Source organism: Theropithecus gelada, unplaced genomic scaffold, assembly GCF_003255815.1.
Source record: "Theropithecus gelada isolate Dixy unplaced genomic scaffold, Tgel_1.0 HiC_scaffold_2289, whole genome shotgun sequence".
Lineage (NCBI taxonomy): Eukaryota > Metazoa > Chordata > Mammalia > Primates > Cercopithecidae > Theropithecus > Theropithecus gelada.
Window position 1 is genome coordinate 1 of NW_020258744.1, and position 5,866 is coordinate 5,866.

At 43.5% G+C, this 5,866-nt stretch overlaps 1 non-coding gene across 1 annotated transcript; it reads left to right on the plus strand.

Moving 5' to 3' along the window:
* The first annotated feature begins 1,766 nt into the window (after positions 1-1,766).
* LOC112617532 lies at positions 1,767-1,873 on the plus strand. The gene has a single exon (XR_003117922.1). It is a non-coding gene; the product is annotated as a U6 spliceosomal RNA (small nuclear RNA).
* The last annotated feature ends 3,993 nt before the right edge of the window (positions 1,874-5,866 follow it).

Genomic DNA, 5,866 nt, shown 5'->3' on the forward strand with positions numbered 1-5,866 from the left:
GCAGACAGTCTCTGTGTCTGTTTAACAGAAATATCAAACGGCTGAAGTCTAGAAATGTCCGGTTCCCTTAAGCCCTACTTAAGGAGCTGAGATGAACCAGCACCCATCCAAGGTCTAGGAATGGAACGGGCAAAAAGGACAGATCCTTGACGGGAGCTGGGCAGAGCTGGCCACAGGGACCCTGGGCAGGCCTCGACTTCAGACGCCCATTGTCTTGCTGCAGCTCCCCAGCAGCTCCACGAGCTCCCGGACTCCATCCACCTCCCCAAGCCTTCATGACTCCTCACCGCCGGCACTGTCCGGGCAGCCCTCGCTCCAGCCGCCCGCGTCGCCCCGGCCACCCCGGTCGCAGGACTCACAGCCTCCCACGCCCCCAGAGCCCGATCCTGGCTCCCGGCGCAACACCAAAATGCAAGACAATCCGGAGGCCTGGGCCCAAGGCATCGTGAGGGAAATCCGCCAGAGCCGGGACTCGCAGTCGCGGGAATATTCGCGCACATCCCCCACCGAATGGAAGTCCTCCAGCCAGCGCAGGGGGATCTACCCCGCCTCCAACCAACTGGACCGCGACTGTCTGCCTGAGCAGCAGCAGCAGCAGCGGGAGGATGAGGACGACTACGAGGCTGCCTACTGGGCATCCATGAGGTCGTTCTATGAGAAGAACCCGAGCTCCTCGCGTCCCAGGCCGGTGAGCGAGCCCGCCACCCCTGGCACGCGGGGCGCCCCTCCTTGCAGCGGGCAGCAGAGCCTCTTCCAGCCGCCCTCCTCTCCACTGCGCAGGGAGGTCCTCCCCAGTCTCCCGCTTCTCCTCCCCAAACCTCAGGGAGTCCCAGCCTCAGCTGTTTCCAGCACCCCACTTCTCCAGGCAGGGACCCGCGGTCCTATTCTCACCCTCCCGTGGAGGAGCCCCAACCCTGTCCCCTTCCTGGCTATGTGACTGTCCTCCCGTTGCCGTCCCTCTCTGCAGCCCAAACCCAAGAACGCCATCACCATTGCTCTCTCATCCTGCGCGCTCTTCAACATGGTGGACGGCAGGAAAATCTACGAGGAAGAGGGTCTGGAAAAGTACATGGAGTATCAGCTCACCAATGAGAATGTCATCCTGACCCCGGGTCCGGCGTTCCGCTTCGTCAAGGTACTCTGCAAGCTGTCTTTGGTCCACCAGGACCCTCGATGGCGAGGGAAGGACCCAGGCCAACCCTTGGGAGGGCATTCAATTTCCCAGATCATTCCTAGCCCACCATTGTCATTCTTGTCTCCTTCTAGCTGACCCAGGTCAGTTTATGATTTCGCACAGGCTTCCAGACTGTGGAGGAACTCCAGCCCACAGCCCTAGATTTGGTATGTTAGCCTTCCCTAAGTGAAGTCCTAATCATGAGACCTGTAACAGAAGCCTCTCTCCCTCGAAGGAGTGCTAAGAAGCCATAATGAATTTATAATCCTGAGTAGTAGAAATAAAACGCCATATTACAGTGAAATGAAATTCACTTTAGCTCTTCTGGCCCCAAACATAGCATATTAAGTAAATAAAGATGCTGTTGGCACTTAGGGGTGTGATTTTAATAGAAAAGGTAAGGTTCTCTGAACTTACACTGAAATGTATAGCACTTACAACTTTGATCTGCTTATATAAATATTACACAATAACATTTTAACCATACAAAAACAAATGACACCTCTACAAGTTGTTGGTAGAATGTACTTATGAGTCATAGTAAAAGCATGGGCAGGAGCTACAAACCTAAAGATACATGTTAATACACAAAGTACTCTCTTTGACAGCATATATACTAAAATTGGAATGAAACAGAGACAATTTGCATGACCTCTGGGCAAGGATGACATGCAGATTCATGAAGCAGTCCATATTTTTCAAAGTTAAAAAACAATCATTAGATGATCAATAAAAGCAGATTTTAAAAATCAATCAAACCTAGACAGAGCATAAAAGGATTAGCCTGACCCTACTCTCTACCTGTCCCCCAGAGATAATTCTAGTGAACCCAAAGTTGAAACAATTCTCAACAAATATTACTGATGTATTCTGAACATTAACTGAGTTCCTATGAATGAGAGGTTGATAATGCAGAAATGCATGGGATAAATCTTCCTTAAAGGAGCCAGAATCTCTCAGAGAAGATTCTTCAGAGCTTGAATTTGACTCTGATGAGATGCTTCCTCTGTGGCCTCCCCAAAACCACCTTGCCTGCCCCTCTTTACACACATTCATGTTTGTAACCTGCAGGCACTACAGTATGTCAATGCTAGACTCCGTGATCTATATCCTGATGAACAGGACTTATTTGATATTGTACTGATGACTAATAACCATGCCCAAGTGGGAGTGCGGCTTATAAACAGCGTCAATCACTATGGTAAGTAAAATAAATACCATGTGGAAGAACAGCTCTCTGCTCTGAAAGAGAGAAACCATGTTATTTTGCTAACTGTGGCTTAACCAAACGCAGCGTCTTTGATACTGACACCCCCTTCTGCGCCAGGAATGTTTATTTGCCTATGTCAGAACAAGAGAGGCCATGTTCATTTTTAACTTCAGCACAGAGTTGGGCTCAAAGCTCTGGACTTAACTTGTCAAGTGTGAATTTCAAAGTCTTAATCCTAGGTCCTGCAATATATTTCTCTGTTTTATGTTTTTCACTTCTGAACTTGACTTCAAGGAGCCGTCAACCCAAAGGTTTTTACTGTGTGATCAAACTTCTTGCTCACCACAGATTCGTGTTAAAGGTTTAAAGGTTTTCACCTCTCCTTTCCACTCTTAAAATCTGATTGTCCCCGGCTGCTTTCTCTCCCCACACATAAAATAATTTACATGGAAAATTTGATTGATTCTAGTCTCTTCAGTGTTTCTATCAGTGTGTTGGGGACTTTAAGAGAAAGTTCCAACTTTTCCTATTATGGAACTACCTGAATTATTTCAGGCACAATTGGCCTGTTTTCTAAATGGGTGTGTGAAGTTAAAATAACGTTTAAATTGGGCATATTCACAAATAATCATGATATAAGTTATGAGTTTTACTTTATATTATTCTAACTATAAGGCTGGAATCATTGAAGTACATTTAAAAATATTTTTGCCTTTTAAAAGTGTAGTCTCCGTAGTGTTATGAAGTAAAAAGAGAGAACATAAAAATTTAACATAAATGAGTGCCATATAACAATCACCTAGTAAACAACAGCTAGTATTTAACATTGATTTAGTAGGTGATTAAGGTCTATCTATCCCTCACCACGCTGACCTATCAAGGCTGGAAGCATAAGAAATCAGTTATTTACCTGTTAATTCTGCTGATGAACTGATTGTGTACAACCTTCTCATGCAGCCTTGTTCATGGAATAAAAATCTTTTGACCCAGAAGAGTTAGTTACTTCCTTCTCTGGGTACTGAAAGCAATTCGTATCTCTGTCTGCCGGGGTCTTTATTATAACAAATGTTTTACATGCCAGGCTCCTCAGTGAACTGTGATCTCCTTAAGAAGAGGGACGATGCTTTAATCATTTCTGGAGTCTCGGTGTCACCAAATAATTTCTGAGTGATGAAATTCACATGATTTAGGGATTTGTAGAGCACACTTTTGTGCCACATATGCCCAATATTGACATAAGCAAAAAAATGAGAGCATTTTCTAATACCAAAGCAGATACTTCCACCAAGACAGTTAATGGACCTGACCGACTCTCCTGGTCCATACAAATGATAAACAACTAACTAGACAGTATTCTGCTTTATATCATGTGTAGCTACCCAGTTTATCATATATCTAAAAAAAATCCTTTGAATTGGTACATATTCTATCATTTGGATAATCCTATACTTTATATAACTACTGTCACATTGTTGAACGTTTTGCTTTTATAAACAACCCTAAACTGAGACCTTTCTATAGAAATCTTTATCAGAATTTCAGAATATTCCTTTTTAAAAAACTAAGGAATCTTAGGTCAAAAGGTACAAAGCTGTTAAAAGCTCTTAATACATATTGCGTATCATCAAATCACTTTCTAGACAGCTTGTACCAATGTATACTTTTACCCATAGTATATGAAGGTGCCTATTTTACAAACCCCTTTCAGACAGCCAGTGTTATTTTGTAACAGTTACTGATTTACAAAAGCATTTGATGTTATATTAATGTTTAATGATGATAATTCACTGTTATATGACTAAATTGCATGTCATGAGGGTTTAGTGTAGAGATTACTTCATTACCTAGGTAATAAGCATATTACCCAATAGGTAATTTTTCAATCCTCATCTGCCTCCCACCTTCCACCCTCAAGTAGGCCCTGATGTCTATTGCTCCCTTCTTTGTGTCCATGTGTACTCAATGTTTAGCTCCCACTTATAAGTGAGAACATGTGGTATTTGGTTTTCTGTTGCTGCATTAATTCACCTAGGATAACAGCCTCCAGCTCCATCCATGTTGCTGCAAAAAAGATGATCTCATTCTCTGTTATGGTTGTGTTCCACGGTATATATGCACTACATTTTGTTTATCCAGTCCATCATCAATGGGCATTTAGGTTGATTACATGTCTTTGCTATTGTCAATGGTCCTGCAATGAACATTTTTGTGCACATATTCTGGTTTTTTGTTGTTGTTGTTTGTTTGTTTGTTTGTTTTTGAGACAGAATTTTGCTCTTGTTGCCCAGGCTGGAGTGCAATGGCACTATCTTGGCTCACCGCAACCTCTGCCTCCCGGGTTCAAGTGATTCTCCTGTCTCAGCCTCCCGAGTAGCTGGGATTACAGGCATGTGCCACCACGCCCGGCTAATTTTGTATTTTTTTAGTAGAGGTGGGGTTTCTCCATGTTGATCAGACCAGTCTCAAACTCCTGACCCCAGATGATCTGCCCACCTCAGCCTCCCAAACTGCTGGGAGTACAGGCGTGAGCCACCATGCCCTGCCATATATATATTCTTATGGTAGAACAATTTATATTCCTTTGGGCATATACCCAGCAATGGGATTGCTGGGCCAAATGGTAATTCTGTTTAAAATTCATTGAGAAATCTGCAACCTGCTTTCCATACCAGCTGAACTATTTTACACCACCAAAAGCAGCACGTAAGTGTTCCTTTTTAACCACAACCTCATCAGCAGGTCAGTTTTTGATTTTTAACAGTAGCCATTCTGATTGATATGAGATGATAATCTCATTGTAGTTTTTATTTGATTTTCTCTAATGATTAGTGAGGTTGAGCATTTTTTTCATATGCTTGTTGGCTGCATGTATGTCTTCTGAGAAGTGTCTATTCATGTCCTTTGCCCATTTTTTAATGAGGTTGTTTCTGCTTGTTAATCTGTTTAAATACCTCACAAATTCTGGATTTTAGACCTTTGTTAAATGCATAATTTGAAAATATTTTCTTCCATTTTATAGGCTGTCTGTTTACTCTGGTGATTGCTTCTTTTGCTATGCAGAAGCTCTTTAATTACCTCCCATGTGTCAATTTTTTTCTTGTTGCTGCAATTGCTTTTGGTGTCTGCATCATGAAATCTTTGCCAGAGCCTGTCCAGATTGATATTTCCTAGGTTTTCCTCGAGGGCTTGGGACATGACCCAAGGAGATATGTAGAGTGTTCTGGTGAGAATGTCTGGCCCACTTTGCTCACGGAGTTAACTGGAGGTCACACACTAAGGCACTGGCCAAGCAAGATCCATTCTGCACGCCCTCTGTCCTACCTGCAGGCCTCTGACTGAGTAGGTATATGCCAAGCAGGGGACAGAACTTTGCAAACCATGTGTCAGCTGCCTAAGGGGGAGGAGGAGGACTGGGTCCTATCTACTCCAAACAAATAAAAATGTGCGAAATGCTTATGGGGAAGCTAGGGGAGAGAGAATGA